The sequence below is a fragment of the Ambystoma mexicanum genome, chromosome 5q, assembly GCF_040938575.1.
Source record: "Ambystoma mexicanum isolate Mex_15411 chromosome 5q, UKY_AmexF1_1, whole genome shotgun sequence".
Lineage (NCBI taxonomy): Eukaryota > Metazoa > Chordata > Amphibia > Caudata > Ambystomatidae > Ambystoma > Ambystoma mexicanum.
Window position 1 is genome coordinate 1,134,936,514 of NC_090933.1, and position 23,385 is coordinate 1,134,959,898.

At 41.7% G+C, this 23,385-nt stretch overlaps 1 long non-coding RNA gene across 1 annotated transcript in view; it reads left to right on the forward strand.

Moving 5' to 3' along the window:
- LOC138497919 (uncharacterized) overlaps nucleotides 1–21,354 on the forward strand; it is a 78,159-nt gene extending 56,805 nt beyond the window's left edge. Inside the window, exon 3 of the long non-coding RNA XR_011278666.1 lies at nucleotides 20,212–21,354. This is a non-coding gene — a long non-coding RNA (uncharacterized lncRNA). The remainder of the gene's footprint in view (nucleotides 1–20,211) is intronic.
- The last annotated feature ends 2,031 nt before the right edge of the window (nucleotides 21,355–23,385 follow it).

Sequence of the window (23,385 nt, forward strand, 5' to 3'; positions counted from 1 at the left end):
TTATGGTTATGTTGCCGTACCAAATACCTTTCCTCTTAAATTTCTTAAATTTCTGCTTACAGTGCCCTACTAAAAACCTATGAAATTCACTAACAAAAACATTGTTAAAGTGACGTTATGGTTAAGTTGCACTAGCAAAAACCTATGAAATTCAATGGAAAAACGTTGTTACAGGGGCGTTAACAATGTTTTTGTTACTGAATATATACACGTCCATCACACACAAACAAGGGATGAAGGCCTGTACTTATTATCTGAATACAAGGGGCCTCATTACGACCCAGGCGCTGGACCATGGTGCTATTAGCACCATGGTCCATGCCGGTCTCAGGCATGGTGGATGGCGGAATTACCGCCCCCATCACAAGGTTGGCGGGGGCGGTAATTCCCCATTCACCATTTGCCCTTCCCCATTCCCATTTTGCCCCATAGGGCATAATGGGGATGGGGAAGGTGCTAATTACGGCACCGTTAATTACGGTTGCCGTAATTAGCTCAAAGGTCCCTTAGAGGGGTGGATTTTAATGCCTGCAAAAAGCAGGCGTTAAAGCCTCCAACCCGCGAAGGGACCTTGTAATCAGGCGCTAATGGTTTAACGGCGCCAACGCTCTTTACGGCGCCGTTAAACCATTAGCGCCAGGGTCGTAATGAGGCCCATGGTCTTTAACTTATTCCAAACATTCAGAAATGATCTTGGCCATGATCCATCTCTGTTTGACCAACAATGTTTTCTTGTTCAATCAAAGGTACTACAGACAAAAACAAGGTACCGCGATGGGCACGACCTTTGTCCCCTCGTATGCAAACCTTACAATGGGGTATTGGGGGAAATATGAGGCATCGAAAGAAAGTAACAAGAGGTTCACTAATAAGATGGTCATGTGGCAACGCTACATTGATGATCTATTCATCATCTGGAAGGGCACACCAAAGGACTGGATGGATTTTGTGGAACATCTAAACATCAATGAATTTAATCTTAAATTCACTGAAACCCACAGTCCAAAGGAAGTTGTGTTCTTGGATGTCACGGTCCAAATAGATGATGGGAAGATTAAGACGAAAATGTTCCGAAAACCAACAGGAGCAAATGCCCCATTACATGCCAACAGTGCCCACTGCCGAAATTTAATTTGGAGCATTCCTTATGGCGCGTTTATCCATCTCCGAAGAAACTGTTCGGAACTCAGTTCCTATGATGAATAAAGTAAAATTACAGCATGGGGTTTCAAAAAACAGTGCTACCCCAAACAAATCATCCAGAGAGCCTATCTGAAGGCACGGAAATGTGAGAGGTCTACATTACTACTGGATTGCACCAATAGGACACCGAGTATGGATAAAGAAGTTACAACTCGTCTGATTTTGACGTATGGACAATCAGCCAAGCACATCAAGGACATCATACGCAAACATTGGAACACATTGGTAGTGGACACGGATCTGAGACAATCAATAGGTGAATACCCCAATTTTGCCTTCCGGAGATGTCAATCAATCAAAGACAAATTAGTGAGTAGCTTTATGCCACCTGACACCATTTCCCTTCAGCCTACCTGGTTAAGTTGTAGGAAGGATGGTTTCTATAAATGCAGAAAATGTAAGATATGTCACTATGCGGAAGAGTGCAGCACATATTTACATCCCATACTCAATAGAACTATTTCCATCATCTACAGAATAACTTGCGACTCAGAGTATATTGTGTATCACTTAAATGCACCTGCAACAAATGGTACATAGGGAGTACCAAGTGCAAACTAAAGATATGCATACAGCAACATATCAGAGCAATCAAAAATCAAGATTATGCATACCCAGTAGCAAAACACTTTTGGGAGAAACACGAAGGAAAATGATGTGATCTCACGTTCATTGGGTTACATCAAGTAAAGATTCGACCCAGGGGAGGTGACAGAGAAAAACTGTTAAGACAACGAGAAACAAGATATATTATCGATTTCGAGAGCAAGTTCCCATTGGGACACAACATTGATGAGGAACTTTATACTTTCTTGGGTGAATAACATACAAGGTTATTCCACTGCCTCCAAACTCAACTGTGAAAATTAGAACAATGATCATTCACTGAAGATTTGTTTACCTTTTCCCTTAGAATTCTCTTATTTGAGAGGGTTTTACTTCTCCCTGGATGGACATCAATTGGGAGATTGTTTTTATTATTGCACAGACACAGGTTACCAAACCCCTTATATATAGTTATCTATCTCCAGGGCTTGCCCGCCTAAAGACGAAAGTAGTGGTAATGATTTATTGCACAATGGTATTATTGGTTTTATCCATCGAAACTGTGAGTAATCCCTTCAAGTCGTCATTCACTGTGTATATAAGTAATGTAACTTCTACTAAACGTATAAGTGGTTGTGGGTTTTCTGCAATTAGGTATTGATGAGACGAGAGACATTAATCATGTTACTTGCCTTTATTTTTGCCAAGTAGTACAAGTCACTGTAAGACAATTGTGGCCATTGCATGTTGGATGAATTCTAAGATTATTGGCTCTCATCGAGTTTATTAGCACTAGGCACTTTAAAGACATGTTCATAATTTTTGTATGCTGAATGAACCTCCTTGCAGTACCTTGGTAGCAATATACATCGAATGCACAACGCATCCCATATTGCAGAACCAATGTTATGCGCTTAAGTCTCGCATCACATTAATTTAAACACACTTATAACGGCAATAATATACATCGAATGCACTATGCATCCCATATTGCATGACCAATGTTATGCGGTTGAGTCTCGCATCACATTAATTCAAACATACTTATAACGGCAATTAGGGCTGTACGACATGATGGGGATACCCAATCAGTTGGAATTTTGATCAAATATGTGTAAGAATTTATCACTAAGAGGATAAATGTTTGTATCTTAATTAGGATATTAATTATGTATGCACATACTCATATGGGTGAGCACCGAACAATTTCACTGTTCAGTCTCAATGGTATTTTAAATAATGAAACCACTCCAAAATGGCGGGGGCGGTCTGGGTAGACATTTGTACTAAATGAATGGCTGCAGTCCTACTTCTATTTTTTAATGTTAGTCAGAGGGGAAGGATTCAAATACTGTGTCTGTTCAAACCGAATTCATGTGATCAAGCTACAAGTCGTAGCGAAACGCGCCATCGCCGGGGTTTGCCTCTGTGTTGCTGGGCAAGGGCTGGAGGTTTCCACATGGAATTTTTTAACGTTTATAACTAATAAAGAAGAAAAATGTTTTTTAACTTATAAGATGTTGCAGTCAGCTCTGTGAGAACGTAAGGACTAACTCCAATTTTTGGCACAGTACTCTGGGAGTGCGGCTCAAGACTGCATCGTGTTCAAGGTGCGAAGAAGGGTGATATATATATATATATATATATGTATATATATATATATGTATACATACATGTTGATTTATGTCAGTCAAAGATAAAATAAAAAAAGTGTAATTTTCGGAGCACTGGAGGAATGTATATATGGCCTTAGTGGAGTATAGTGATACAATTGGAAGAAACATTATAAGAAAAGGTAAATACTAGTGGATGAAAGAGGGAGATGAATAAAGAAAAAAAAGGTAGGTACCTGTGGACACAAAAAGTGTGTGGATCTCCTCATTGATTATTATTAGAAGAAAGTGGAACCAGGTGAGTACAAGGGAAAGATAGTGAGGGATACAGTGGTTTCAAACTAATAATATGTCTCCTAAGTAGAGTGTAGTAGGTGTAGATAAAGTATAGTAAATGCATAAGTATGGCTATATCTAGTGAAGAAGGTAGAGAAGACTCCTGGATGTAAGAAGGTGGAGTAACCCGTTTATGATTATGTCAAAGAAACGTATTGAAATTATGTTTGATATATGTTATGTTTTAGTAAGGGAACAAAGAAATAATGGGTCATGAAAATAAAGTGGTAGGAAAACATTGTATGCATATATTTCACACTTGCATGCATTTAAATAGTACACACGCTTCTTTTCAGTGTCATGGGAAGGCATATTACGGTAGGAAGGGTAACAATAAGTGTTAATTGTATTTCAACAGAATAAACACAATAAAGAAAGAAGAGACCACAGTCTGGCGACATCAGGAGAATGACTACAGAAAAGAAGAGTACAGAGAATATTTTCAGCAAAACAAAGTGTGCTAAAAGCAGGCCTGCCAAAAAAATCTACATAAAAAAGATAAAAGGATAGAGCACCATTGCCTCTACTTTAAAAAGATAAGATTGCGTTCTACCTGGCCATGAACATACAATTACCCCAGTATCATTACATTAAGGAAATATACAGCAGCAATGCTAATGCCCTACGCGCAAAGACAGTAGAAAAAGTACTGAAAGGAAAGTACAGAGTATTTGGTTACTGTATAATGGGCCTCATTACGAGGTTGGCGGTAGCCGTGCCTGTAGTACAGGCACAGCTGCCGCCGGTATCCATTTTTTTGCAGCACCCGCTAATGGGAATTTACCTGGTCATGCCGAGTTTGGCGGACCCGTAATTGCCCATTCACGGCTGCCTGTAATAAGGACTCCCCATCCCTATTCGGCCCCATAGGGCTCAATGGGAATGGGGAGGGTGGTAGCACAGGTACCTGCAAGGGCACCCACGAGCAGAACACCTACTATGGCGGTACGGTAGCAATGGTGTCGGTAGCGATACCAGCACCGTTGTTGCCTTACAGCCATACTTGTAATGAGGCCCAATGACTTTAGCCTCCATTTGGTTTCTACAGGAAGTGAATGATATTTTATCCATGGATGCTCCAAGAAGAAAGAAGAAGAGCGGCTGAAGAAGACTTTTCTTTTTGTACCCTTGTTGGTTTTGTCTTGTTGTATGTTTTGTTTATTTTTATGGTTACAAAAAAGGGGAGACAATTTAACCCCAGTAGTTTTAATAATGACACAGCAGTTTACAATGAGCTCTATCAAGAATAGAGGAGAAAGGGTTCCTTTTTCAATTAAGAGAAGCATTTGAACTCAGCACAGCACTAAGAAGGACTAAGAAGGACAAAATGGGGTGTGAACTTAAGAAGAGGGTGTGGCAAGAGAGGGTAAAACAACATACGTGTGTGCTTTTTGGTCCTACAAGCACACCCAGGTATAAGCAGAGATAAACACGTGACACTAAGGCATGCACAAGAGGGAGGAGAAGCAGTCATTAAATTAAAGTAGAGGAAATTTAGTATCAAGTGTTTAGGAGGTAGGAGTGCTTTAAAGAAATAGAAGCATTGAAGTAGTAATATTAATGTTTTAGAAGGAAGTGCTGATAATAACATGCACTTATTTTTCAAGAAACTCAACCAGTTTTGTATATTTCAAATGGACAGAGAACACCTGCACTTCAAGTGACCTCTGCCACAACTGTCATAAAAAAGGGCTTAGAGGACCCCGCCAGATGCCCATTGCTGCTGAATTGAAGGAAATAATAAGAAGAAACAATCCTCTTATGTCACCAATTATGACAATGCCGCCATCACTGATTATTTTACTCAAGAAGACAATGCGTCCTAAAGTATGGCCCTTAAATTAACTAAGGGGTCCCTGAACTTGCTGCAAAGCAGCCCAGAAAGCAATAATGGACTGATGAAAGATCCTTGAACTCGATATGGTGAAGAAAAGAGAACCAATGGGAGATGTTCTATCAGAAGTTAAGTGAGCTGATGGCCAGGAAATGAACTCCAAGCAGCTGGCAAATGGGACAGGGACAAAGGAAATGGTGTGGGGTGGAGAAGAGAAAAAAGGTGGGTGTACAAATGTCTACTTAATAACCTGCAAGAAAGAAGAGGAAAAGAGTAGAAAAGGAAGAAAATGAATGAATTAGCTGGTAGGTGCCATCAGGATAAAATATATAAATGTTGTTTAACAATGTCTTCAGATTCACATAGTGGTGGGGTCACTCACTGTGCATGTAAATTAACATTTCATTTCATTTGATAACAGGGGTGGGAACAAGATGGAAGTAAATCATTTTTCTTTCTGGGCCTACATATATAAACATATATAAACACAAATAATTAAAGAGGGCACAAAATGCTACATCTTTGAAAAAAAGAATACATATACAATAGAGTAGAAGAATATAACATGATTGGAGACACTATTGGTTCTTTAGGAGTGTCTTTCATGATACCTCCAATATTTGAGATAGAGCACTGAGTTGAGGGGAGTGACTGACATGGGAATGCTTAGGTACATTGCATGTAGGGTAGGGTAAATAACAATTCTGTGGTCGAATATATCGACCATAGGGGGGAATGAAGAGGAATATATCCTCCACCTCTTTGGTGAGCATGTATCCCGCCTTCTTGTTTAACAGTGTAAAAGTCAGAAGCCTTGTCCATTGAGGCAGCCAACCTGCCCTTATTCTAGGCAAGTATATTAGAAAATAGCTGACAATGCACACATGTAACTAGAACAACATAAAAACAAAGGAATGCTTGCATTGCACACAACATGCAAAATATAGAACACTCCCGCTGACATAATAAATATTAGACACATTCAATAGACATTAGTAAAACATATCAGAAGGACCATACCAAAAGCAAAGGGTAGCAGTTTTTCCCAAAATGGATAGCCCAATATGCATAGAAATGAATGCAGGCCTTAGGTGTTGTGTGAATTCAAACCCAGACAAATAGATAAGAAGCCCAAGCAGAGGTTGACTGAGAGCAGGTGGGGGCTTGAGCGAGACAGGTGCACAATTCGGCAGCATCAAATACAGAATAGATGGTTTTCAACGGTGCTGCTCACAAAACAAAATTGGCATAGAGTCCGAAAGAGATAATAAAGGGGGATTCGACAATAAGAAACTGGACAACTTAATCTGTGACGTTCGCAGTTGTCTGGAGCATGTGTCATTTCGAAAACCTGCATTTTTCAGTTTTAACGTTGTGAAATATATCTTGTGGTTTAGTGACATTTGGAAAATAGCAAAGTCATACTGATTAGCATAAATTAGGTCATTGTGATAGGAAATTGTTATGTGTTTCAGGAGTCAGTAAACTTTGTAGGAATGACACCAATTGCATATTAGAACAGAACAGATGGAATATTTTAAAATCTAGAAAACCATGATGGAAGCAGAAATGCAGTAAGATCTTCTTTTTGTCAGCCTGTAAGATGGGTGATTGAAAACAAAATATTCCCGACTAGATGTTATCTGTGTGTGTCTTTTGCACATCATGGGTTCCCTTTCAGGGAGGCTGGCAACAGGAAATTATCCTAAAATATGACTTCTTTAATAGTTTCTTCCTGCTCGTTGTGATATGTTTATTTGATCCCTCAGCACTCCAACGTACCTTGCATGAGGTAATGCAAGGCTAAGTACCTAGCACACCAATGAACCTCGCATGGAGTAATGAAAAGTATTTGGCACAAGGTATCACAGCACATCAATATAATCAGTATGAGGTAATGCAATTTCTTGATACCTGGTTTCTCAGCAGACTGATGTAATCTGTATGAGGTAATGCAAGTATTAGAACACCAATGTATCTTGCATGAGGTAATGCAAAGTTTATTTCCCAGCTACTTGTTTGTATAATGCATGTGTAGGCACTTAGTGCAATATAGTGAATTGCGTGTGAATGTATGCAGCCTAAGGCACAGAGACAAGAAGTGTCAGCAGCCTCCACAGCATAGAGGCAAAGAAGGAGTGAAGGAGCCTTTCCCCTAATTCCCCCATACCCATCCATAACCTCTCCCAAGACCTCTTTCCGGTTACCGTAACTCCCCATACTCATCCATTCCAGTGGACCCTAACCCTCTTTCTCCGATGGGTTGCAGTGCTCTGTGTACTTCTGGAGTGCAAATGCCAAGACCTTACAGTGAGGCATGTGCTCGTGCTACCTCTGCGCAAGAATCAAAGGAGCCATGACACAGGATGTCAAAATCAAAACTGACCTGTGTCCAGCGTTCTATTCTGACCCTCACACTACAAACTTAACTCTAAGGCAAACAAGGGGATTGGCTTTAACCTCGATTGGTTTGGAGAAACTGTTCATAAGGAAATATTACTTAAACAAAAGTTTCTTTCAAGGATGAACTCCTTGGTTCCAGAGGGAAGTTCCCTTCGCCTGGATTCTTCTTTATTCCTTGGTGTTTTATCCACAAAAGTTATATTGGCCCTTCTTGACTGAGGATAACACTTGTACACCAACTGTTTGACTCTACAAATGTAATTTCTCTTCAGCAAAGTTATTTGGGCCTCGCGTGGCCAAGTGCAACACTTGCACACACAAACTTGTTCTACACAGTCCTTTTCAACTGCCCGGTATACTCCCCTTCCAGGACTTTCATTGAACACACTTGAAATTGCCTGTTGTACTCTCCTGACAGGACATCTGCTTCACACACTTGAGATTGCCTGGTGAACTCTCCTGACAGGACTTCTGCTTCACACACTTGAGATTGCTTGGTGTACTCTTCTGCCAGGACGTCTGCTTCCCCCACTTGAGATTGCCTGGGGTACTCCCCTGCCAGGACTTCTGCTTCACATACTTGAGATTGCCTGTTGTACTCTCCTGGCAGGACTTCCAATGTCCAGAAACTTTCCTCTGACAGAACGTTCGCTTACTATGGTTTTCTTCCCACTCCAAAAGCTGCTTGTATATGATGTTGGATAATGTATCTGCCTTATATATTATCATCCTTCTGTTATCTTTGTATTGGCACTGTGTACATTTACACATAAGCAAAGGGTTTATTTTTGACTTATTTTCTGTGCGTCACTATGTTCATTTCTTTGCTCTCTCTTATTGCTCTCTCTTAGGTATGTCACTTTCAATTGTTTGCAATCATGCTCGCTGGTACAACCACGTGTCCCTGTTGCTCTCAGGAGGTTTCTGTAGGTGCTGGTATCTTCTCTCGCAGTCAGGCGGCGAAGGATTTCCTTCTGCTTCCTTCTCACGGCCTGCTTTCTTTTGTTCAACGGTTCCCCCCGGCTTCCACTCAGCACGCCTGCTGCTCTCACAGCTCCTGTAAGCAGAATTCTGCTCTTCACCTTCTGTGAAAGACCAGGAGTTCTTCACTGTTTCCTGGTGTTCTCACAGCATCCTTTGCCTTAGCAGTTCCTTCTTCTACCCGTAGTGTGCTGCCTCGATCCCCCAACCAGTTCTGGCTTCTGGACCCTCCGCTAAGTGCAGAGGGTTACAACTCTCTCTCGCCAGTCACCACAGCACCTGCCTTCGAATTTCTGTTTGGGCTGCTTACACTGCTTACATTTCCTGGCCAGAGGTGTGTGCCGGGAAACACTAGAGCGCTCACTTTGCAGGTTTGCAGTCTCTCTTGCTCCACATTGCTAGATCCCTCCTCTTCTTCATCTCAGTAACTCGTGAATTCTGGGAACAGAAGTACATAGTATATGATTGAGTTATGGAACTTGGATGAGCATTTTTAAAAGGTTTTTATGAGAAGTCATTTCTGATGGACTGAAAAGTGGAATTGAAAAAGGTGATTCCAACAGATTGCCAAGGTTGGTTCACAGACTTGATTAAAGGGGGTTCCCTGTTCTTCAAGGGGGAATGTGAGGGGTCAGAAATATGAGGCGGTCAACTTGGTAAAGGATTTTCATAAAATGTAATTTTATTAACTCAAAAGGGCTTGAGAAACGCCCCACTATGCCTACCCTGAAGAGGATTTCAAAATGAACTAAATGAAACACTCTAAGAAAAGGAATATATCACTCACACTTGTACATACAACAAACATATAAAGGAAATATATGGCAATTCAAATATAATCGAAATAACATCTATGTCCAACATAAATCTAATAATTGTTTCACCTGTAGCCTGGGTGAGATTCCTTTCCCAAAATTCAAAGCAGGATTTTCAACCAACAGTTCAAAATAGGAAAGTTCTGTTTTGTAACAAAGTTCTGTTGATAAAGTACTTCTTGTTCCAAAAGTCTCTCACTTGGACTTTAACCAACAGTTCAACATAAATGGCAAATCGTTAGCTCTCCACTTTTAGTAAAGAGTTCAACACAACTTCTTAGGAAACCAAAACTCTTCCACAATTCATCTGTATTAACAGCAATGTTTTATCAGGATAATTCCAAAACAGTTCAACAAATACTTTCGTGATCTTGCCACTTCTTCTTCTTCACAACCTTCAGAGCCACCCCTTCCTTCCATGTGTTTAAAGCTAACGTCAAACTCTGGCTTCACACCAATGACTGCTAAATGCCTCAACTGTACCTAAAACTCTGTTGATTTATTGTAAAATACTTGAAACTGTATTATATCCTACATGTAAGTCATCTGACATTGTAACATAAGAAATGCTTGATATATGATCCTGTAACATACGAAATGTAACATATTTATGTACCTGTAACTTAAGATTTTATTTTTTGCAAGCGCCCAGTTGCTTAACGGCCAGGTGCGCTCTATAAATAAATAAACAATACAATACAAACAACCACAACATAGTACTTCAATGATTTCTTCCTAGTCCACTCACCTGCCAGGACTATCACTACAACGTCGCTGCCCTGGTATACTCGCCTGCCAGGGCTAAAAGCTCCTAGCACTACTACAAGTACCTCTGTGGTAAAGTTTACTTCAAAATGTTTAGTGAAGTATTTTGACATCCAACAACATCAGTATGAACTGCTTCTTCAGTGAAGACATGGTACACATTGGTGCTTTTTGTTTAACTTTTGTGATCGCCACATGCAATGCGGTTATGCTCCTCTCCTCCTGAATGATTTCTATCAGGAAGGCTGCTCTCCTGCCACTATTGTTATTATGAACTTGCTTCTGAATTGACTTCTTGTGACGTTGGCAATGTTGGTTCTTGGTAGCTTGTTTTAGTATTACACTCTTTTGGCTTTGGCAATACTGGTTATTGTCAACTTCTTTTGGGATTGCTCTCTCTTGGCTTTGCCAATTGTTTCCACATTTATAAATGTTATTATAACCTTCTTGTCTGTTCAGAAAGTTCTTAATCTACCACTTTAGCTTCTTTGCAACAGTTCGCTATTCAAAGTTACTCTTCCTCTGCCAGTTTAACTTCATTATATCAGTTTGGTATTCAAAGTTATTTTTTATGACCAGCAGGCGATTGTGCAGCGTTCCGGGGTTACACAATACTAGTGAACTCACCATTTGCTGAATGAGCGTCCACTCGCTCTGCTGCAACAGCACCTTCTGCTTCATCGGCCTCCGTTTACACGGCAACCTGCTTCGTTTCACTTCCCGTGGCCCGCACCGGTCGGGAAATTAGTGTTCCTCACGCCAAGGACACTCCGGCGCTCACCTGACACCGGAGTACCATTTACAATGGGGAAAGCTTTTCAGACTAACGCTTCCCACCACGCAACCTCTGTACTTCAGGCCATCAAAGGGGGGAAAGCTCTTCTCAATAATGCTTATCGCCGCGCAACCCCTGCATGCAAGGCCATTCAAATTGGAGACTCTCTCAGGACCATCATCCGCTCTGCAAACAGCTGTAGCTCCGGCTTCTCTGCTGACACTATAATGTGGAGTCGCTGCAGTCACTCGATCTTCTACCACTCCTAATGGCCTGCACCCGAGGAGGCCTTATACGCTTAACAGCCCCTCTCAGGGGTGGGTCATTAGAATCACTAGACTGCACCGTGCAGTCTAGTGCCTCTACATCCCTCTTCCTCGTCCCTGTACTCTGGGCATGGTGGGACTTGAAATCCTCAATGTTAAAATGAAAGATTTTCTTTCTGAACATTATTTTTAAATTGACCTACTTCACTTTTATTATTAATTACATCTTCAAAAGGAATTTTAAAAGGAGTAAATGATTGGTTCAGTTTAAAGGAGAGTTCACTTTATCAGAACATAAGATGTTAATGTTCTGATGTCCCCATTTATCATTCTCCCGTTGACCACAATAGGTTATACCACTATAAATGTGGGAAACTTTGTGAAGGGGGCCTTACTCCTTATAGATGATTGTTCATGACAGTTTTCACACCCACGGATAGCTTTGTATAACTTTGGGAAAGGAAACCCCACTCCGACAACAAGACATTACATATTCTGGCATCACTGAAATCTCTTCCTCTGAGGAAGACAAACATTGTATCGCTCCTAACAGAATATGCTTTTAAAATATGTCTTGCAACATTAGTGCAGATTATTTTGGTCAGCGACTTCTATAATGAAGCTTTTTATAAAATGGACTTATAATTACTCTAAATGTCTTTAGAACTACAATAGGCGGAAAAAATATGCTGTTCCTAAAACGCGACGATTACGCCCCCATCACTAACACCAAAATCACATGATCCGTGATCACATGTATTGACGTTGTGAAGCCGTAGGTAAATACACGCAGTAACGCGGGTACGGCATCCTAGAGGAGACGCAAGAGAAAAAGAGAGAAAAAGAGAAACAGCACACCCAACAGGTAAGCTAACATGCAGCTGCCCAAAAATACAGATATAGAAGCTGTCATTCTGCACGTTTCTATGTCCAAGTAACTACCTGATGTCACCAAATTGGACTAATTAGGAGAGTAGTGACGCTCGGGGTGTGAATTCCGCGCACCCTAGGAATGCTTCAACGGGGTGAACACTTTTTTCACTCGCATTGATATGGTAGACTGTAGAGACAGGATGTGATAACAATGATACAATAAGGGGAACACAAGGACTCACGGCTGCTCGGTTGAGCACGTAGTAGGGCACAGCTCATAGTACATTCAGTACACTTATGTCAATTACAATTTTGACAAGTTTTGACTGAGGAGAAAATAAATATTTGACTAAAACCAAATTCTTTTTGTTTCACTGAAATAGAAAATGTGGGTCGCATTTTGAGCGGCCTCCAAAGAGCTTTGGAAAGATAAATTTGGACAGTATAAGTGAGAACTGCCATGAAGAAAATGATTATGAAGCAAACAATCATATAAAGTCTGTCATCCGGCAGACTGAAATAACAAAAAAGAAGAAACAAAAGGTATTTGAATCTTAATTTTATTAGAATACTGTTCAATATAAAATGCTAAGAGAGAAGAATTGACAAAAGTAATGTATATCCATAGGTAATCTGCAATACCCGAAAATCTGGACCATAAACCTATCAAGTTGCCAGATGGATTTTTTTCTTAACGTCTCCAAGCAATTATAGTGAAATACAGTTCAGTAATTGTGGTGGTATATTAAACAAATACTGCAGACATTGCTCTTAAAATATGAACACTCAGCAAAAGTGAATTTTAATTTAAACAAACACTTTTGATCTTTGTTGTAGATCGAAAGCATAGAAGCATTGCATTTGGGAAGAATAGTATTCTTGTAAAATCAGTTTCCTTGTCCTGAAGACGGCCCATACTCACTAGACCAACAGCATTCGAGAGTGCATTGTATGAGTCTAGACGGACGAAACATATGTCAACAAAGTAAAAGGAAATGTTCATTGAATTTTCCTTTTTTTCTCCATCTACAATTATACCCTATGGGTTGTTCTATAGGAGTCAGAATATTGAACTACACCCTAAAAAACGTTACGTAGTAATACAGAGAGACTGTACAGAACAAACAAAGGAATAAACAGCGTCTTCTTGTCAACGGATGTATTAATTATTAATTTACGAGGGAGATATCATAGATACTGATGGTTGATCTTTATTTCCACAACTTTAAAAAGTATTTGTCCCAAAAAGAATGGCTTTGTTTTTTATTATGGTTTTTTTCATTGATGTTTATTGATTGATGTTACACTAGGTTTTTGTTTGAAAATACACGAGAATTAATTTAGTAAATGTGTATTCTGATTTTTTTGTAGAATTGTACACTATTTTGTAAGATCGTTTTAAAGGTTTTTTGGAAATATATTAAATTGAATAAAAACTGGATGCTTATATATAAGAGCTCTGTACTAAATAATCTATTGCATGAATAGATTGTCAATTAACTGCCTTGTAGACACTTAGGGACACAAAGAAGGGGGTAGTCGACCTGTTTGTTCTCTGCTTTCTCTCTCCTAAAAGAGTCATCCTATTCCCTTGGGGCCCTTCTCCTCCCAGGTGATCCTCCCGGGTAATACCATCCCCAGGGTTAGGATCAGGTAGTGACTGCCTTCCCCTAGCCACCTGGGAGGAGACTGTGGATTCCTCACAGAAAGGAGTGGAAACATAGCAATAAGCTGAGAGGGTTTCAGACATGGGGAGGTTATTCTCAAAGGGAAAATGGGGGATACATGTCTCACCCGATGGAGTCATGGCATCTCCCTGGAGGCGGTCTCCTCTGATGTGATCCTGCCTCATAGTGCCGCCCCCCAGGGTCAGGATCTGGTAGCGGCTGCCGTCCCCTGGCCACATGAGGCTTCCGCCGGGGGGGGGCAGGCGAGGGGGCAGTGATGCCTCCACCGAATTCATCACAGTGGGGACATGTTAACTAATGGTAATATCGCCTCCTGTGAACAAAACAAATCCGTCTTCTGACTACAAACATGACATTTGCTTCTCAACCCAGAAAACAAAGAGGCTATGTCGAGAATGCCGATGTCACTAGCTTCCCTTGAGCTCTAAAGGCATGACCCTTGATCTATATGAAATTGTAAACACCCATAGCATTTCGGAACGCCACTCCTTTTCATGGGATGGGAGGATGAACTATGGGAAACCGTTGAGCCACAAACATGGGAAGAGATACACACAAGAAAAGCACCTACTTCTGCTCCCATCCAGCTAAAACCCGAATGGAAATTCGAATCGGGCGGTACCAAACACCCAAGAGACTTTGCACCATAAACCATGACGCTCCAGATCATTGCTGGAGAAACTACAGGCAGAAAGATATTAAGTAGGAGGCTCACACGGTAGGGATCATTTAAGCTTCTATATTTTTCTTTTCATTTAAAAGCAAATGTTAAAGCAGCCCCAAGCCACCTGCAGTCTCTTCAAACTGCTCATCTCCTTTTCTAATCATAACATTCTTTTCCACTGTGCTTGGTTTAAGGAAGGCATGGTATCAAACAATGAAGACAGACACAAGTGATCACAGTTCAAGGGTGTCTATTGAACTTCAATTGGTTGGATGAACACCTCTCTAACCCTAAATCTAGCGATGGGAGCAAGCAACAACCATCAAAGTAAAAAGATAACACAGTCCTAGTGGAGTCTTGTTGAAATAAAAAAAAGGGCCCATACTAATACACCTGGCCACCTGGATGACAGATCCCGGGGACTAGTCGGGGAGACACCTTCTGGTTCTCACATTGAGGACACTAATAGGGCCTCATTCCAAGAATGGCAACGCCGGAAAAAATTGGCGGTCACAGAATTGAAGCCACTTTTCCCACACCGCCATACTACGAGTATGGCCCTGTTGTGGGGTATTAATCCTCCTGCTTTCCGCCACAAATTGGCAAATTCAGAGGAATTCCCACAGAAGTAATTCCACCAATGATCATTCCGCAAAAAAGGCTCCATAGAGTCCAATGGACTCTTTAAAAATGGGAATTAACTCTGCAACCGCCACTTGTAATCTGGTGGTAATTCCGCTGGACCAAGTGACAGTTACGGTAATTCTGTTGGGTGGTAAGCTAGCGAATTTACTGCCGGAATATCACCCAACTCGTAATGAGGCCCTAAGTCTCTAGAACTATATTCCTTCCATAACTATGAACATAACAGTAAATAAGAAGGTAAACATTTATGTTAAGAATGTAATCAACTACCACTGTAATATGTCACATCACATATAACACACACCCTTCCCTTACTCACGCAAACATATAGTCCTCCTCTCATCCTGCTCACTGCCAAATCTATGTAACACTGCCACTCTGTCCTTACACCATTTATCACCATTGTTCAACCTTACAGGGTTTCCCAAATCCCCCTCCACATTCAAAGGTCTCAAATATTTTATGAGACCCTTCTACACTCTCCTTCCAAGCCTCAACTTTACCGTGGTACTTTTTGGCATAACCCTTTCTCTGGTGAAAATGTTTACATCATTCCTCTCCTTGGATTTTATTTGCCCATCCATAACTCTTCTCCTTACTACATCATCTAAAACAATGCACCCTTCACTCTTATATTTATTCATCCATCCAGGATGTAACTTTGAGTTAGGAGGCCTCCTTCTCAAAACCTCAAAAGGTGATACCCCGGTAACCTGATGTGGTGCCACTCTCTCCATCACTGAATGCACCCAATCAACTCCTGTCGCAATAGCAATTCTTATCACATACATTCATGTTCTATTGAATCTCTCCACCACTGTATTCCTGTTGGGAATGTATAACACTGTCATTGCATGCTGCACTTCATTCTCCTTCAGAAACTCTGCTATTTCCTTAGCCACAAATTGCAGCTCTTTACTAGACACAATTCTTCTGGGGGAAACCTTCCCTTCAATATACTGATTCCAAAAATGGTATGACCCTGCAAGCACTGATATCCTTCACCACACAAACCTCAGGTCACTTTGATAACATGTCCACCGCTACAATTACATAGGTATTTTGACATCCTTTTAGCACAATGGGGCCCAAAATGTCCACAGCCACCACATCTCACACCGAACTTGGTGGATCCACCAGAATCATTCATTGGTAGCACCCTGGCGATCAGAACTTTATCACTGTTGCTACACCTTTTCACACTCTTTCAACAGCCTCGCAATATTACCATTCATTCACAGTCACCAATATTCCCGGTAAATAAACCCCTTTGTCTTGCAAATCTCCAAATGCCCTTCATGAGCAATCTTCAGCACGTCTTCCCTAAAACCTTCTGGTACCACCATCCAATCTCCTTTTATCAACACTCCCTTATCCACACTCAATTAATTTTTTATTCTCTTGTATCCTTTCAGCACGTCCTCCAGCTCCTCTACCGGCCATGCTTTTTGTACATACTTTATAACACTTTGATAAAGCTCGTCCTCTGCGCATTGTGATCGCCAGTTCTCTTCATTGCCAACCTCACAATTCGTGAATACCTCTCCTTCAAACATATGATATCTTCTTCTTTCTCCTCAATGGCATTATGCAATAATGCATCTTCCATCATGTTGAAATCACCATTAATATGTCGTACCACAAAAAACAATCCTTGGCTGTAATCCACCTAACAATCCTTGACACATCATCCAAGCCATTACTGTTGAAAATACCCAACAAAGGCTGTTAGCTGTCACAATAAATAACTTTCTTCCCCACACAAAATATTTAAAGTTTTCTTCTCTCCAGATGCATGCAAGAGCCTCTCTTCCCACTACGGAATACTGTTGTTCTGCATCCTTGAGAGTTCGTGAGGCAAATGCCACTGTTTGCATATCACTCCCTCTTTGTTGCAGTAACGCTCATCCCAGACCACTTTCATTTGCATCGGTGTATAAATGGGATAAAGGTTGAAAGACTGAGGTAGAAGTGTTCGAGGGGGAAAAGACCAAAGATTATTTTTCTGAAATAATTTTCGGTCTTCTCTTCCCTGAGATTTCTGACTTGGCCCCTGCCCACCCACAGACCCCACACCCACCCCCATGCCACTACTTACCTTGCGGCCGCCGCCAACTCACCGTGTCCCTGTGACGCCTGTTCCCTTTCATGTCCGTGATTGGGAACCGCCGCCATAGGGCCCTTTCCTTTTGTTTTCTTTTTTTTGGGGGACGGCTGCAGGGGACACCCCTGCAACACCCTTTCACAATGTAGTGAGCAAGGGTGCGGGGACACCGCTTCAGTCCTTTTATTTTTTTTGGATGGCGGCGCCTACAACCCCTGCTCAAAATATAGCGAGTAAGGGTGCAGGAGACACCCCTGCAGCCCCCAGTACTGAATGCGTGATTTGGTCGAACTTTTCGGTCGTTCGGAATTTTCGAACGACCGAAATTCGGCCAAATCACGCATTCAGGTTTTTCAACTTAGTCATTTTGGCCGATTCCATATAAATGCACTTCCCGGTCTTCATTGAACCCCTTTAGAATAAGAGCACGAGACAGACTCATCCATATGTCCTTGAATTTCATTTATGTTAATATTTATGTTTATTGAGTTTATATAGCGCTTTACTCCAAAACGCTTTACACCATAACAACAGTACAAAAAAGACAGAAGCATCTTTACAAACTTGAAACAAACCAGTGTTACAGTATACAGAACAATTTGCTCGAGGGAGGGGGGGAGGGAGGCAGAAGGGGAGGGGGGAAGATCCCAGAGGTCTTAATGCCCTTGGATGGTTACAGCATCCAATATGGTCATCAGGAGGAGGGGGAGGGAGGGAGGGGAAGGGGGCAGAGGTATGGGGGGAGAGGGAGGGAAGGAGAGTCGGGGGAGTGGAGAAGAAGGGCTTTCAGGGAGGAGCGGAAAAATGGGTAGGTGAGGGTGGAACAGATAGGGAGAGGTAGGGAGTTCCAGTGGAGGGTGGGGCCAAGAGTTGGAAGGAGCAAAAGCATGAGAAGGCACAAGGGACTGGGGGTACAGTGAGAAGGTATAGGTCAGCTGAGTGAAGAGGGGGGGACGGAGAGTAGAATGAGAGGATGGAGGAAAGATATGGGGGGGCGAGGTCATGGAGATATTTGTAGACAAGGCAGAGGAATTGAAATTTCTTTTGATACTCCTCCTCACTCCATGTGAACCTCACACCACATTTCACCAGTACTCTCATAGTCTTGGTTCTCTCTGCCAAATGTTTTATGAATTTTCCATAAAATTCAACAAGCCCCAAATAGGAAGATAATTATGCTTTATCCTTTGGTGGTTTTATTCCTTTATTGCCTCTACAATGGCCATCTCCGGCTTGATTCCTTGTGCTGACAACTCATGCCCCAAATGCTGGACCTTAACCAACTTGAGTTTATACTTATTCACTGACATTGCTTACTCAGCTTCAGATAGCCTTTGCAACACCTCCCTTAACCTGGCATCATGCTCACCCAAATCCTGTCCCCATATCAGAATGTCATTTTGATAACAACAAACTCCATCAACACCCTTGAATAATGTACTCATTACCCTGTGAAACACACTGGAAGCTGATATTAAGCCAAATGGCATTCTCCTCCACCAATATAAACCAAAAGGTGTTATAAATGATGTAATTTCCCTTGACAAAGGGTGCATTCTCACCTGGTGGTATGTCACCTTCAGATCATCTATCATAGAAAACACTCCTGCACCTGTAATCCCTGCCAGCAACTCACCAATTATTGGCAAAAGAAACCTGCCTGTTATTACACACATGTTGAGTGCCCTGAGATCTATGCACAAACTCACACTCCCTTTTGGTTTACGAACCGCCACAATGGAGCTTATACACGGGGTGGCCTCAGCCTCCCCTATGATACCCTCACCCATCATTCGTTTGAGCTCTCCTTCTATGTCTGCCTGTAATGCCAATGGTATTGTCGTAGCCTTAGCCCTAATGGGCACTGCTCCCGGCTTCAACTTTATGAGATGTAGAAATCCCTTCAAACAACCAGCCCCCTGCTCGAATACACTCGGATACCACAGTGTCACATCCAGCTCACCATTCCTTACCTCATTCACTCATTCAGTTCCTTTCTGAACAACTACTACCTGTGATGGATGATCGGGATCCAATCTTAGTCCCAAATCCGCCTGTGTATCCCAAGACAAATGCCCATCTTTGCTCGTGACCCCCACCATGCCCATTGCACTGCATCCTCTGTATCCAAATTGTGCTAAAAACTCACCCACAATATCAATAGGCACCTCTCCATATGCATGTCCCATCAGAGTAGCCCTTTGCAAATCACAACAATTACATTTTGCCCTCCATGTTTTCATATTTTTGAGCATATAATCCGCCCCACTGTCCAACAACGGGCCAAATGTCCATTCTTTCCACATTCCCTACAAACTATATGTTGAGCAAAACACTGTTTATCATTGGCCAAATGATCTACATCAAACAGCGAAAAAGTATTTTTAGAAAATAATTTTCCATGGGATTTCTGCTTTACATCTCTTTTTTTTCGTAAAGCTCGGTTTTGCCTCTTCCTTTTCTCCTTGTTCCTTCTGCATTTTCATTCGCTCAACCTGGTTTGTACTGGACCCTGTCAATGTCACTGCCTCAGCATCCAGTTCATTAATATACATGTCAGTGTGTTCCACCATCTTTGCTATCTCTATTGCTCTGTCTTGGAAAATGTCTGCACCACTACCAACTTTACGCCACAACACCTCTCTCACCTTGTGATTACACATTTTATCATTAATTGATCCCTTATCTGTTCATCTATAGTGTAGAGGAGCAGGTGAATGCCACTGCAGGAAGTCCCCATTCTGCCTATATGTTGGGAGCCGGAAATTGTGACGTGCGCAACGCCAGTGATGATGCCTATTCCACGAACAGACTTTGAGACAAGATATCCGTTGAGAAGACCTTATGTGATGTACCCTCGCAGAGATGACAATCTCTTGGAGGAGGTCTCTGAAGGAATATGAAGATAAGAAAAAAAGAGGTTGATGACGTCACAAGAAATAGACGTGACGCACTGAGAAGAATGGTCGAAGAAGATACATGGACTTTATGGAATATTTATTTGGCTGATGTTATGGTTCTCCCCAAAAGTAATGTACATCGTATCATGCTTGCTATAAAATGCAGGCTCTATTACAGTGAATGATGTTGTTTCTAAGTGTAAACACTATATATACACACACTAAATACATAAACATAAAAAAAGTTAAGAGAACTGGCTGAGCCATAGTTTGATCCCTCCAAGGCAACCAATGTTCGCTAGAAAAGCCAGGCTTTCAAAGTTGAATACCCCCTCAATGGCCAAGAACTTTTCCTTAGATGTTGTACGACTCAGCCTCTATGCCCATTTTTATGATAATTATGTTTATGAGGCTTGCAACTAGCAATCAAGAGTAACTTGTGCTGATGTTGCATCCCAAGTAGTCACGCATCTCTTTCCTGGAAGATGTTAACACAAGCTTCAGGCTCTACCCACCCATATAACATTGCACCAATGAATGGGCATCTTACATAATAACTGCTTAACAGCAAGAGTCAACTGGAGCTACCCAACTCTTGCTTATACCAGAGTCCTTTAATAAATGTTAAATTCCGGGAAGAGCCCAGAGTTGCTCTAAAGGCAAAACGTAACTGCACCCCGACCAGGTAAGAAGCATATATTATATTGCAAATTTATTTTGATACATTCTGTCAAGGGTTTTGACCCATGTTGAATCAATAGACTGGGTAGATGTGGGGATGAGCTGTCGCCGCCCATTATTCTATCCCAGAACAAACTAAATCAATTGACTGGGTGGATGTGGGGATGAGCTATCGCCGCCCACATTCACGCCAGAATAGGAGAACTGCGCAGTTGGCACGAGACCACTCCAAAGATACAACCTTCTTGTGGGGGGTTCCACATCACCACTCTACTGTAAGGATGCCATCAAAACAATGTTAAGCAAGGGCCCTATACTATCAAGCAAAAGACCACTCTATTGAAATGCAGTAATTCAAGACAACTCAAAAATGGATGCAGTACTGACAAATTCCACAAGGTGGCGCTAACGGTCTAAACTCTGACAGGGAAACTGTATTTAGGAGTTGCAAGAGGGGCAGGGACTTCAAAGCTTGTTGGTTAATTGAAAATCTAGCCACCTGCTATTCCCAGAGGCCAAGAGGCTGGGAAACCTTAACACCTCAGAGATTACCACACTAGGAGGCAGGATATCACATGACCCTGTTGATTGATTGAGGAGAGACTTCCAGGCAGCCTGCTGGAGCCCACACAAAAGGCTCTTTCTGTTGAATGGGGTATGTTAATTTTGAGTGTTTCCTGTCAACAGCCCTCTGCCAGCAAGGAGAGACATGTGATCACTGACCCACCCAGACTTCTCGAGGCGGACCCAAACACTTGGGGGGTTGAATTGCAACAAATATATATTTTATAGAAACAGTGATAATTTATTGTAACCAAATGACAGGAATGTACAACTTTGAGAGTCTTAGTTTGAAAAATGCCCTCACGATATGAGTCCAAACTCCAATTTGTACCATGTTCTGGGGCAAAACCCCGCTAATTATGATTATTGTAGACAATGTGTTTAAGCTAGAGACATGGAAAGTTACTGGGATATATGTGGAAGGGAAATGTACCTTTGTATAATTTTTGATGAAAAACCAATGTTGCAAAACCCACTGAAATCGAAAATAAGTTGCCATTTTTGAATGCAAGCTCCTAGAAACGCCAGAGTCAGGACAGGGGCTATCTTTAGTAATATATGATGTGTGTATGTGATGTCAAACAACTGTGTACCTGGGAAATATGTATTTGGATCAGGAATAGATTTGTGTGCACATTGACCAGGGGAGTGTCATTTCTGCAGGTCATAAAAATGACATCACTCTGACACACTATCCCTCCCCAAATCAAGGACCAAAGAATCTATTGACCTATCAAATCAAGAGAGGGGCAGGCTTAGGGATGCTAGCCTCTCCACCCACTTTTTAAAACACATAAAAAGAGACTGCTGGGACAGGTAGACATTCAATTCCATTTTCTGCGGGGCGCTCTGCCGGGAGACTCCAGACTTCACATCCATCAATCTCCAAAGACCAGAACTTTACTTCAGAACTTAAAGCAAGGGCCTAAACCCACAAACTGAGAACTCTTCTCAGCAGGCCTCAGCATCCTTAAAATCAGTTGCAAACTATTCCACAGCCGGGCGAGCTGTTTGAATTCTTTGCCAAGAACAATTGCCAGAGACCAGACCAGAGATCCAGAGAGACCCAGACCGCTGTGAGCAGAACCGGTGCCTGATTGACCCACTGAGCAGAGAGAACCGAAGTCCAGTCCAGTTGACCAGATCCGTGATGAGGCCCATTCATTTCAGAATTAGGAGTGTGTATCCGCCAGAACTGTGCAGAACCCAATCTCTTAGTTAAAATAATCTAATTCAAGCTATTTTAACCTAATTAGAACAGCCTCCTAGAAATCGTGTCATCTGTCATTTTTAAAGCTGCACAACTGTCACCTGTCAATTCTGCAGCTGCAAGCTGTCACCTGTCATTTTCAGTTTTACTTTAAATGCGAAAATCTACCTTTATTAAATCATCCGTATCTCCGGAACCGTTTGCTAGGAACGAGATTTAACTTTCATCTGAAAGCTTAGAATCTAGGCTTTCCAACACACCTAGAACCGACTTCCTACTCCCTATACTTTTTCCGTAATCGCGAGACAGGCACTTGCGAAATTTACCGCGATTTGTGATATGGCCCGTTTTCTTCATCTGTAGAAATCAGCAGCTTTTTGCTTCTCTTTGCTAAAATTCGTTTGCAATCTGCTAATCATTCATAGAGTATTGTTAAAGTGAGCCTGGACTAATATATAGTAGCCATCACCTACGCTGAACCTCTAGAGGGAATTAAAAGCAATTTTAGCACCTTTTCAC